Source organism: Octodon degus, unplaced genomic scaffold, assembly GCF_000260255.1.
Source record: "Octodon degus isolate 3935 unplaced genomic scaffold, OctDeg1.0 scaffold00004, whole genome shotgun sequence".
Taxonomy (NCBI): domain Eukaryota; kingdom Metazoa; phylum Chordata; class Mammalia; order Rodentia; family Octodontidae; genus Octodon; species Octodon degus.
The window spans coordinates 32,834,478-32,847,675 of NW_004524580.1; the positions used below are offsets into that span (position 1 = coordinate 32,834,478).

The window sequence follows — 13,198 nt, forward strand, 5'->3', positions numbered from 1 at the left end:
AAAAAAAAAAAAAAAAAAAAAAAAAAAAAAGAATACTTTTTTTTCAAACACAGAAAATTTAAGATGTTTCATTGGAAAGCTATCTCTCCTAGGAAAGTATGTGAGGGAGAGTTTGAGACGTCCAGCCAACTGCATTTGCAATGCAAGGTTGGTGGCCGGAAATGCAAAGGCAGGTGGTTGGAGGGCTGTGGCCTCTGTGCTCTGAAGAGCTGTGACCTTCCTCCTACTGAACTGCTGCAAGAAAGGTAGGCAGTGAGATTCAAAAATGTGCTGTGGGGGGCCAGGTCAAAGGAGGGCGGGGACTCAGCAAATGAGAGGGAAAGGCAGGAAAGAGGAGGCCCTGCCCGAGAAGGTGCTTAGGGGTCAGAATGGCCAAGGACGCGCATCGACCTGCTTTCCTTTGCCTTCAGTGCCTTTCCCCTCTTCTCTACCAGTGAGCACAACTGCAATCTGCAAATCCCAGCTTGATGTGGCGTGTGTGTGTGTGTGTGTGTGTGTGCAAGCATGTGTGTGCACATGTTTGTAACCCTGCAAAGTCTTTCATTTGCTTGTGTCTCCCTGTTACAGTTGTAGATCAACCGACCCTCAAGTTCTCATGCACTCAGAGGCAGAGCTCTGGGAAGGGGGTCAGACCAGGGGCCTCTGGCTGACCTGCCTGCAGGAGGTGAGGGCAGTCCCATGTGTGTCTCGGGTTGCGGCCTGGAGGGCTCACCTGTCTTCTTGACTGCAGCTCTCCCTCCCTGCCTCTTGGCTGCCCTGATGGGACTGCTCTCTACTCAGGCCTTTCTGCTGTGAGACTTCTGCCCTGGAGCCAGCTGTGCAAGGACTGAGGCTTCTAAAACCAGGAGCCAAGGAAGCCTCTCCTCCTTTAAGTTGTAGACTCTGGATGTCGCATCTCAGTGACGAAGAAAGTGAGTGCGACACCACGCACACAGCACATATGCGCGTATACATACACACATACTCACAATCTTCCAACCCCTTAGTGTGTACACTTCAGTTACTCTTGGCTGGTGTGTTCTAGAATAACACTTCCCTGGATTTGGTCTCGTCCTGAGTTTCCAGCTAGAGTGAGCAGGAACCTTGTCCCATTCATTTCTTTTTTTCTTTTTTTAAATTTTTATTTATTTATTTGTGTGTGTGTGTGTGTGTGTGTGTGTGGCCAGCTCAGCCCACCAGGGGGCAGGGCTGGCTGGCATGTGGTGCTGGGGGATTGAACCGTGGTCCCTATGCTTTGCTTAGCTTAGCTTGTTCTAAGTAGGTGCTTTAGACCACTGAGCCATCTCACCAGCCCCCCCATTCATTTCTATAAGGGTCATACCTCATAGACTGACACACAGCTCTATAAGAGCTTACTAAGACATAATGTATGTCATCATGTCTTAGACCTGATTAGCGCTCCACGGTTTACAAAGTGTTTCCACAAATCTCTGTCACTTAATTCCACAGTGCTGTCTATGGTCTTTTCAGTTATTCACTCACTGTGCAGTGTATATTGTTTGCTGGACTCTTCTAGACGCCAAGGATGTATCCCAAGCAAACAAAGTCTGCCCCAGTGCAGCTCAGTTTTGACTAGGAGAGGTGACAGTAAACATGCAAATTGATGAGCACATGACAACATTTGGCAAAGGAATCAAGGATGGTAGTAGGGTGAGCAGGAAGAATTGTTTCAGGGGGCCAACATTTGGGCAGAGATTAGAATAAAGTGAATAAGCCCTACCTGAGAGAAAAGCAAGCGCGAAGGTCATGAGGCACCATCAGTAGCTTGAGGATGAGTAGAAAGGCCAGTGTGGCTGGTGTAGAGTGAACAAGGAAGACTGGGAAGAGAAGAGGCTGGAAGATGCCAGCCGCCAGGTCACAAAGGATCTTGAGTCCATGGAAGGACTTTGGGTGGTGACCTGGGCCTGGCGAGAAGCCATTCTGTCATGGTAGCCAAGTGACCAGTTCTGATTTGCATTTTTAAAGACTTTCTCCTGGCTTGAAGGACAACATTGCAACTGTTCAAGCAAAAGATTGTGAGTTCTGGGTCCAGGTGTAGGGCTGCGATAGGAAAGAGATAGCTAAGTAAAAGCCTAGGGAAACAGGGTTCCGCCTGCCCAAGAGCTGCTTTCTGGGCCAGATCCACCTTCTGAGTTAAACATTAGCTTAGGAGGAGGATATCCTGGTCTAAACATGTTGGGCAAAGGTAGCCAGGCAACTGCTTACACGTGAGTCTCAAGGCATATGCCCAGCGTCTTCTACAACCCTTGGCAACGTGAACCCTAATCACCATGTCATTGATCATTCAGATTTAGTACGGCTCCTTGCAATGGCACACCTCTGACTGAGCCCTCAGTCCCTCTCAAAAACCTAAGGACTGAAGCCCTCTAGACTTCAATCCAGTATTATGGACTACTTAAGAATAATTAAGTAGCTCAAGCCACTCAAGGCCGTGAGCTCTTTCTGTGGAGAGGATCTTGTCTTTTCTCTTTCAAATAATCCACTGATCCTGCTGCTACTCGTGGTTGTCCTGCTCAGGTCTTTGTTCAGAACATTAGGAACCCAGGCAAGACCTCCAACCCAGTAACAGGAGAAGTGGTGTGAAGAAGATGACATGTGGAAGGAAGACTGGACAAAATAAGTAAATAAAAGAATGAAAGTAGAGCAGTCACGGCTGGGTCGATGGCCCTATGACTTTATGGAAGTGGAAAGCACCAAGGAGGAGCAGTAGGTAGTGAAATCAAGCTTTCCATTTGAGACTGCGCATTTATGGCGCCTTCTAGACAGCTACATCTAAACTGCGGGGACAAGGACACAGCACCCTGGATCTAGGAAGAGACAGCCCGAGGTATAAACCTGAGCACCCGCCAGCAAGTGGGTGGCTCTTAAACCATGAGTGGGAATGAGGTGTCTCGGGATTGAGTACAGATAGGAAAGAGAGAAGGGTGGAGGACTGGATCCCAGTCAAGAGTCAGCAGCCAACAAAGAAGGAGGAAGACGGAGGAGCTGACAGACCATCCCAGAAGCCCTGCAAATAGGACATTTGGAGGCAACATCATCTTCTAAGCTGAGCAAGACAGTTTTCAAAAGAATTGATCCACCATGTCTAAGGCAGCTTGAAGATCAAGATTAAGGACTGGAGACTGACCTTTGCATATGGTGACAGGCAGGTCCCAGGTGAACTTGGAAAGAGACTGCAACAAGAACAGCTTTATTGGAGAGTGAGACAGTGTGCTTAAGGGCAATGGTGGGAAGACAAATGAACAGCAACTTTTCTATCCAGTGCTGGGAGCCTAATCCAGAACTTTCACTCTGAGCTACACTCGCAGCCTTACCATGTTTTCCTTTCAAGAAAGGATTGTGCTAAATCACTAAGTTGCCCAGGATGAGCTTGAATTTGTAATCCTGCTTCGGCCTCCTGGAGTGCTGGGATTACTGGTGTAGCACATACTTCCTTCACAGACTTTCCAATAAAGGAGATGACCAGAGGGGGAGTAACTGCAAGGACGCTGAACAGAGGGAAGACTAAATCCCAAGATTGGTTTGTTTCAGTTAGGAGACTGCAGACTCTGGGCACATTATTCAGCTTTACTGTACCTTCATTTCTCTGCTATGATAGGAGAAAGCCCATGCCAACCCCAAGTTGTCCCGTGGGCTCTTTTTTTTCTTTGGCGGAATCAGGGATTGAACTCAGGCCCTTGCGCTTGCCAGGGAAGCGCTTATTCCACTGAGCCATCTCTCCGGCCCCCAATGTCCCGTGGGCTCTTGTCTGTGTGTCCTGCAATGATGAAGACTTTTCAGCTGCAGATGACAGAACCCAAGTCCTTTGATGTTTTTAAAGAGAACCGGCGAAAGGCTGGAGACATGAGCTGTGAGGCCACTCTTTTCCGATTGTTTGCACACCGATGAGAATGTCCCAGCTGAGTGGGAGACAGTGGGAGAGGGAGAGAGGGAAGTAGCCAGTGTCCCTGAGCAGACAAAAAGAGAGAGCAAATCCCAAGGGAGGGCAGCAGTCTCAGGGAGAAGCAGAGGTGGCGCATTTTGGGGGCTGTGTGTGACAGCGGGTTGGTAGATTAGGCCAGGGAGGATGGCGGAGTTCTTTGCTGTGGCTTTTCTTGTGGTTGGGAAGATAATAAGTGAAGTCATCTGCCCAGAACGAGAATGGCCCGTGGGCAGACACGCTGGGTACAGACTGCCTTGGCAAGGTGCCCACCTCTGAAGTGAGATAACCGCGGACAAGTCCTTCAGGCCTCCAAGACTCCACTTCTTCATCTTTGTAACGGGGAGTCATACAGCAAATGACCAGGGAGTCTCTTGTGTGACCCTAGCATGTGACTTTCCAGGCTGCTGTAATCAAATCCTGGGACTAGGAAAGGTGTGGTTAGCAGACAGGGACTGCTTCTCAGTGGTTGAATGCTCACTACAGGTGACAGCCCTTCATAAATACTAGAGGCAGGGGAGGCAGTGTGTGCCTGTAATCCCAGTGCTCCGGGAGGCTGAGGCAGGAAGGTGCAAGCTCAAGCCCAGCTTGGGCAACTTAGTGATGCAGCGACCCCTGTCTCAAAATGAAAAACTAAAGAGAGGCTGTTGCTGTGACTCAGGATGAGGGTTTGGCTTCAACCCTCAGTACCACCATCACCACCTCAAAATTATTTCTTATTAATTAAAAATTTTGTATATACACAATAAAAGTATACTGTTGGAAGTGTATTAAGAATAGGTTATATTAGGAGTTCTCATACTTCTCAGAGATTTGGATATTTTGCCAGGAAATCCCAAAGATGGTACCTGTTGGGTTTAGAAACACCGGTGGGGCATGGAGGATAAACACGACCTTGTCCCAGTGCTGTAGGTCAGTTTCTCCTGTCCTCTCTCCATCCACCTGTGGGACTGATACGTGGTTTATTAATGCATGTCCAGTTGTCACATTCATTGATATGACCACCTCCCTTGACTGTAAGCCCCCAAATTCCAAGGTCTTCGTGTCATGTGTCTTTGTTTATTTAGCACTAAGTTAAAAGGACCTCGCTTACATTGGCTTCCAGTAAGTATCAGCTCAGTAAGTGAAGGCATTCAGTGTCTGTCAGGGTTAGATTTGGCTATCAAGCTATTAAGGGATAAATAATAGTATCTAAAAATGACAGAAGCTTAGTTTCTTACGGCACTGTCAGGAGGTCCAGAGGTAACCAGCCCGGGGCTAGTGTGGCCGTGGAGCCACTGAGCCAGCACCAACAGGTGAGATTCCTCCTACCCCATGCTTTTGCTACCTTTCCTGAAGTTACTCCATGGCCCAAAGTAGCTGCTAACCCTCCCATCATTAAGCCAACATTCCAGCCAGCAGGAATGACACTATGAACCCACAATAAGCAAGAGTGATTCTGTGACACACCCAGACAGTGACCCGGGCCTTGTTCCTCAAATAAGAGAAACTATGTCATAACTTATTTCACTTAACATCATGGTCTCAAGGTGTATCCACTGTCGTACAAAGGACTCACGCCTGTCCTTCCATGACACGGGAAAGCAGTACCACGCTTTCTTTACCTGTCCATCGGCCGAAGGACCTCCAGCCCACTTCCGCCATTTAGCTGTTCGAGCTGTGCTGCTACAAGCCCGGGGGTGCGTGGGTTACAATGCCTGCGACACTCTCAGGAAGATCTGGAGGGGTGCAGCTGGGAGACCGAGGTGTCAGCTTTTTGAGGAATCTTCATGTTTATTGCTTTAGTAGTTATATTTAGGATTCTATTTTTCCAAAAAAAGAAAGAAAGGAGAAGAGGAGAGGAGAGGAGAGAAAAGAAAAAAGAACAGACAAAAAAAGGAAAGGAAAGGAAAGAAAAAGAAGAAAAAAGAAAGACAGGGCCTGGGATATAGCTCAGCAGCACAGTGCCTGCTTGGTGCAAGGTTGTGAGTTGGAATTTGATTCCCAGTAGCAACACACACTCATACACACATGCACACATGCACACACGCACATGCATGCACGCACGAAGAAAAAACAGCAGTCTTTGCTACGGTCCTCTACAACGGGTTAGTTAGGATCAGTTCTGTCTGGCATACATTTGGGTTAGCGAACAGCGGGGAATGAGGAAAATGGTAAATGGAGAAGATGCTGCCAGGAGACTGGAACAGGACGGAGCCACTGTCCTGGGGAGAGGTCAGAACTGCCATTCTCAGGTCCTGAAGCCTTGGGCTCTGCTTTTTATCACCTCCCTGAGACTCTGTTGGCTGGGAATAGAATTTTCCATTCAAGCTCATAAAGCAAGGCAAAGCTTATGAAAATAATGCTTTAGTCGTAAGGGCACTGGCTTTGGACTTCCGCATGTGCATGGTGAGTGGCCAGGCTCTGTGTTACCAGGGACTTCTGGAAAAGCGAGAGTCCTGAAGCTCCGGAGACAGAGAGCCTGGCCTGGCCTTTTCCCAGTGCTGGGCAGTGGACAGGACCTCAGCGCCTTCACAGAGCAGAGCACAAAGGAGGAGGAAGGCAGGGCACGGAAGACAGGGCATTGCACTGGGGTTAGAGCCGCGCTTGTCCTGAGATGGGGTCCGGTCCGGTAGGGTTACCTTGTGAACCGCAACCCACAGCTCCCTGATGTGACCTGGATGTACCTTGCACATCTCTCTGGAGAAGCTGCCTGTCTATGTTGGGTGGGCTTCTTGCAGATGTAAGCAACAATACCCGACTCCACACAGCCTATGGGAAACAGAAAAGGCCGGGGTGCAGGTCCCCTGGCTTTCTTGGATTCCAGGAAGAAGGGCACCTGCGAAGCTGGAGGCTGCCTGGTACTGGAATGTTGAAGCTCCAGGGCAGTCTCCACATCTTCTCCAAAAGCATCCCTCCTTGTTGACCCCTCAGACCTGTGTCTCTGGGTGGCCAGAACCATGTCAGCTGCTAGCTTCAGGTCATTTGTGGTGCAAGAGAGAAAAACTAAAAAACTCAAGCTGGCATGGTGGCAGGTGCCTGTGTCCCAGCTACTCAGGAGGCTGAGGCAGGAGGAGGGCTTGCACCTTTAGGCTCAAAACCTTATCTGGAAAAAAAAAAAAAAAAAAAAAACCTTATCTGGGGTGAGAGCAAGAAACAGACATCATAGTGGCAAACTCTGGTTATCCTGTTGGGACTCCTGGCACTCATGTACTATGACGGTCCCCCTTTGGGGCCAGAGGAGGTGGGGCTTTTTTACCAGAACAGGGGCAGGCGGGGAGTAGATTGCACAGACCGGAAATTGACAAGTCCACCACAGGGCCCAGTCCCAGACCAACTCCTCCCGCCCCCCTACCCACTTACCCCCGACTCCTCTTCATGTGCCCCACATCTCAGTGGAAGACAGAACCCTGCTCCTCCCACCTGCAGGGAATCACTAGCCACCCCCCAGGCCTGGCCTGGCCACCCCTCTCCCTGCCTCTTCTGACTGCCCTGTCCTTCCCTGTGCCCCTGCTGTGACTTATCCTTTGCTCTGGCTCCTGGTCATGCCTCCCTGTCCTGTAACTTTCACACTTGAGGAACAATTACTTCTCCTAAAGCAGTAGTCTTGTGCGTCTTGTCTCTCTCTGTGCAGCTCAGACTAGTAGTAATCCTCCTGTTTTCAGCCTCCCCAGCACTGGGCTTACAGGTGTGCACCACCACGCCTAGACTTGGTCACCAGCTCAGCGCACCCTGGGGGGTGGGGCCAGTGCAGCATGCAGGCCTGGGGATTGAACCCTGGTCCTTGTGCTTGCCAAAACAGGCACTTAGTCTACTGAGCTATCTCGCCGGTCCTCCTTGTGCATCTTGTCTTTTCTGCTCAGAATTGGTTAATGGCTCCCCAGAAAGACCAGGGGCATAATTTGTGGGGCTTGGTGCAAAAAAAAAAAAAGTCCAGCAAACAAAGAAATGTCCTAAAATATGAAGCTTTTCCCTCTTTTTGTGGCCTCTCTGCTTTTGTGTTGCTTTCTTCAAAGGAAAGAAAAATCCAGATGACAAGTCACTAGCATGCACTTTTCTCGTCACCCTTATATTGTGCAGTGCCAGCTTAAAATGAGAACAGGAGAGCATTCAGCTGCGCAGGGAGCCCCTGCGGTTAGCGACTCAGATTCGGTGGCCACTGCGCTTCATCCTTCGCAGAGCGCAGGAAATGCCACACAAAACTGTGGCGAGGGCAGGCTTCTTCCTTCCTTTCCCAGGGCCTGCGTGGTCCCAACAAGGGCTGTTCCCTGAACAGCAGCTGGCCCTTGCTTTACTTCCTGCCAGTTGCCCAGTTGCAGGCTCCATGCAGGGCTGGGGCAGCTCTTACAACACTGCTACCTCGTGTGAACCCAGTGCTGGGACTCCTGCGTACTCCTGTGCTCGCAGTGATGGTGACACAGCCAGGAGGTGTGCCCCTGCCCCTGCCTCTGTCGCCTGCTCGGGGGTGAGTTCCACCATCACACTGCACTTTGCCATGAGGTCAAACATAGATGGTCGTGAACTTTCCAGCCCATCTTCAGTGAGCGTGGGTCCCTCGAGATTGGCCCCAGTTCCTGCTTCCTGTGGGTCAATCCGAGCTACCCCATATGCAATCCCAGGCCCTTTAGAATCAGGCTTCAGCCTCACAGCTTCCCTGTCTCCATTCGTCCCCCACCTTGATGCTGCAGATGTCTTTTGCTTCTGGAGGATGGACTTGCTGTCTTCCTCACACAGCTGGGCTCTTTGCTCATCGGTCTATTATCTGGAGGTGGCCTTGTTTCTTCAGACCTCAGATCTCCCAGAAAGGCCGAGATGTGTACCCTGTGTGTCCAGCACCAGGTGCAACATCGTTAGATCCAGCACAGCCACTAACGTGGCTCTGCCTCAACTAGGCGGTGGGCTCCTTGAGGGCAGGCACAGTGTCTGTCCGTTTTTGAATTCTCAGTGTCCAGCAGAGTGCCCAGGAAAGATGGGAGATCGTTCCATAAGGTGTTTGCAAATGTCACTAAGCAACAGACAGTGCCTGGCACACGGGCTCATTCACTCTATCTTTGGAAATCTTCATGTCATGCCTGTTATGGAAACACATCCCTGCCCTGCCGGTCCTGGCTTCCTGGAGCAAATGCATTTGGAAACCTGCTGCAGACCGGGGGCTGTGGTACACTGGTGGCTGTGGCAGGAGGACCTCTTCCTGCTAAGCCATTACTTCCTAGCTGCCTCAGCAAAGGTTGTTTCATTTCCTGTTCCTCTCACGCGCCTCCCACAGGGAGGTAACCAGACCAAGTCATACATGTTTTAAGACTTTCTCTGCTCCTGCACTCAGCTCCGGATTCTCTTTCTCCATTCTTTTTCTCAGGTATCAAGATATGGATGCCTGACTTTGCAAGAGTTGTTTTGTTTTTGTTTTGCCCCTAAACATTGCCAAGATTCATATAGTATGAGCCAAGAAGAGAGGGGATTGAAGGACAGGCTGCACTCTTTGACCAGGGATGACCCACTTCCTCCATCCAGGCCCAGCTTCTAACAGTACACCCAACTGTGAGCTGTGTTGTGCCAGTTTTGTTCTCTTTGCCACCCCCTCATTGATTCTTTCACAAGTTCCTGGTGACAGGCACCATGTCTTGTCCTCAAAACTCGAATCTCCTGGTGCTGTGCAGTCAGCTATAGGGCTCAGCTCTGGCTACTGAAAAGCAGAGCCTGTTCTCCAGCCCCCTAACCCCTCCCCAGCCCTCACCCATCACGCTTTGCCCTCCCATGTCTCCTGGATGTTCAAGGCCTCCTTTACAGATCGCTCCTTCTCATGAATAGTTTGTTTCCAAGTCCATGCAGGGAGACATTCCTGAGAGAGCCAGCAGAGCAGGTCCCCTCACCAGTCCCTCCCCTTACTGGTTGTGCTCAGTGGCACTCACTGCTTACTTGTGGTGCTCTGTGGTGGGCAGAGCAAGGGCTCACCTTAGCTCTCCCTGCAGCAGGAGTACAGCTGTTAATTCTACTGTCCAGTTGACCAAAGGTAGAGAGCGGCAAAGAAGAAAAACCAACCGATACCCACCAGCTCCTTTAAGGAGGGTTTTTGCATCCCATTGGACAGGATAGAGGCACATGACTTACCTAGCTGCAAGGGAGTCAGGGGAACTGGATCTTTTTTCTGCCCTACCACATGCCAGTTCTTTTCTAATGGAGGAAAGAGAAACTGAGACTTGAAAACAGTCTCTGGCACACAAATCCACCCACCTCTCTTCAGAACATCATTATTCTCAGGGAAAGTAGTGTGATTCCAAAAATCTCCCTGCATTCCTTTTGATCAACAATAATAGGGCCAGTCATATGTTTGGCACCAATACATATGACCTGCACATGAATCAAAGCACTGGGCCTATGAAGGTAAATAAATAATTCCTTTCCAAATAATGGAATGGCTCTTGTGCAGTACCCGTGGGAGCTATCAAGTATGAGAAAGGGGTGATTTGGCCCTCTGCAGAGCGGGCAAAGGGATGGCCTGGGGGCTTCATAGAGGCCAACTCTTGTATTGAGGCATTTAGGTGGATAAAGATGCCTTATTGGAAATGAGCAGATGTGAGCTCAAAATCAATGGTTGGGCACATTTCAGGTTGTAGGCAAGAGCTTCTTGGATCAAATAAATGGATTCAAGCAAGCTGTAGGGAGAAAGGGAGAAAACCCTATGCCTTCCCGCTTTTGTTTGTCCAAGGAACCAGGAGCAAAGAATGCAGTGCACACCCTGACTCCAAGTTTTCCCTGAAATGTTTGACATTGTTTTATGCAGAAGCACAAACTCAGTGTGCTGTGAATGGCATAGAGAGGCTCCTCTTACTGCTGTTTTTAAGGGGCTTACTGTGGCTTTTTTTTTTTTTTTTCAATTTTCTTTTTTGGTACTAGGAATCAAACTCGGGGCCTAGCGCTTGCAGGGCAGGTGCTGAGCTGCTGAGCCGCTGAGCTATGCGCCCTGGCCCTTGAGGCCCCTCTTAGAGATGAATTAGCTGGAGATTGAGGGAATGCTTTATGCCAAAGTGATAAAAATAATGTCAAGGGAGAAGTAATCTCATGAGTAAACCCGGAGAGGTGCTTGAATGATGGCTGTAATAGCAGCCTAGCCTCGCTCCTTGGCCTCATAGGGAGCAGGAAGATAAAGTAGCGTTCAGAAGCCAGGTGGTACTACTGTGGGAGGAGCCAGGACCTTCTGGTGCCTGGGAAAGTTGGGTTGGCTTAGCTACCAGCCGTCCTCTGCACATGGACTTTCTACCTGGCCTCCTGCCAAGCTTCAATTTCTACACTTTGTTTTCTAATATATACTCACAGGTACAAGCTGGCATAGAGGCACAGTTGCACGTGACTAAGGTCCTGTGGAAGACTTTCATCGTGCCACTTAAGAACAACGTAAACAGCACAGACAGTGAGGTCACACCATAATTATAAGCCTTGGAACCATCACGTGTCAAAAATGGATTCACAGCTATTGGAAGAGGCTGCTTCCAAAAAGAGTGCAGAATCTCTCTGCGTCATCAGAATTGGGAGGAGAGCCGAAACCCATTCAGCCAATCCATGCACAAAGTCTGCCACTTTCCCTTTCCTGTGGTGGCTTTGGAGATCTTCGAGGGACCCTCAAAGACCTGGGACCACCCTAGGGAAGGATACAAGGCCCATGTGTTAAAGATGCTACTCTTTTCAGGGAAATAAGGACAAAATGCAATTATACAAAAATACCAGGAAGGCCAGCCAAATAGCTCAGCGGATAAGTGCCTGCTTAGGTAGACACAGTGGCCAGGTTCAGTCTCTGGCGTGCCGAGCCGGCCCTGTTCCCGGGGCACCCTGATGGTAATCGAGACTGTGTGTGATGGCGAGGGCCTGTAAGCCCAGCTCTTTGGGAGGCTGAGAACAGGAGAATCATTACGAGTTGGATCTATGTAGTGAGACCCTGTAGACCCTTACTAAAATAAAAAATGTATACATATAGGCCTAGGGGGATCCTCAGCTGCATCAGTACCTGCCTGGCAAGCACGAGGCCCTGAGTTCAACCCCTGGTACCAAAAAAAACCAAACCAAAACAAAACCCAGGCGCTTTAGACTGTTTTCCTACTCTAGGCAGAGGTTTGCAGTGCCAAGAAACTTGGACAGCTCATTTTGAAGTAATCTCACAGTCTAGGATGAGGAAATGCCATAAAACTTGAGAGAAAAACATCATCTTTAACTTCTAAAATTCCCTGTGGTCGCAGACTGTCATCCTAGCACTCTGGGAGGCTGAGTCAGGAGGCTTCCAAGCCCATCTCAGCCTGGGTGACTCAGCGACTTGGACCCTGTCTCAAAGTAAAAATCCAAAGCGACCTGACCATGCAGCTCAGTGCAAAGAAAAAAAAATTATAACAACTATCACCCCGTAGTTTTGTATTTCAGTTGTCCCAATACTTTTTCTGTCTTTACTTTTACTTTAATGCCTTTTTACTTTTGTACTTTTAGGTGAATGGCTCCCGCTTCATAAGTCAGATGTAGCTTTCCTCCCTTCCGATGGTTTTCATGCCCTGGCAACTGTGATTCTGAGCCCTAAAAACCTATCAAGCTTTCGGCCAGGTTTTTCCTCTGTCAGAGGCACGCATGGCGTTATGACTTAGATCTAGACTGTACCCTGAAATCTCATGTGTGTGGAAGGTTCTGGAACTGCAGGGCCCTGTCCTCATCAGCAGGCCCTCCTGGCAAGCTCATGGCTGGGCAGGAGGTGGGCGTGGTTGGAGGTGGTCACCAGGGCTGTGACCCTGAGGAGCGTGCTCTCACTCCCCGCTGCTCCCTTCCATGGTTCCTGACTGCCACGTGTTCAGCAGTTTTCCTCTGCTCTGCTGTTTCTACTCTGGAGTTGGCTGGAACCCACCATACCTGCTAAATGAATCCTCTTTTAGATTGTGGGTGTCGGCATTTTGTCCCAGAGGTGAGCTGGCACACCTGGGCATCTATTAAGAGGCTGCGGTGGGGGGGGGGGACACTCAAGTGGCGTGAGAAGCTGTGTGGCACTCACTATACAGATCCTGAGTGTGGCTACTGCTGCCACCACTTTCTGGCTCTGTGGCTTTGAGCATGGCACTGCAGCACTACAAGCCTCTGTGGCCTCACTGTAAAATAATGGTGGGATTGCCTGCCTGGGAAGGTTGGCGAGAAGAGAAGTGACTTGCCCGCACACAGTGCCGTCACACGAGCTGTCAGGATTAGTGTGTTCTAACTTCGCAGCAAGATGCTTACACTTACTGCAAAGGTTTCCTGAAGCTGTTTGCTACGTCATGTGCACCGCCCAGGCGGAGA

The 13,198-nt window shown here is 49.7% G+C and overlaps 1 long non-coding RNA gene across 2 annotated transcripts in view; it reads left to right on the forward strand.

Annotated features, from left to right (window-relative positions):
• The window catches only part of LOC111817158, a 14,619-nt gene extending 2,001 nt beyond the window's left edge, over window positions 1-12,618 (forward strand). Inside the window, exons 3-4 of one of the 2 annotated variants that reach the window (XR_002821414.1) lie at window positions 781-911; window positions 12,368-12,618. This is a non-coding gene — a long non-coding RNA (uncharacterized LOC111817158). Of the gene's footprint in view, window positions 1-780; window positions 912-2,288; window positions 3,665-12,367 lie in introns of those variants that run through there. The other variant, XR_002821413.1, reaches the window with a different exon arrangement.
• The last annotated feature ends 580 nt before the right edge of the window (window positions 12,619-13,198 follow it).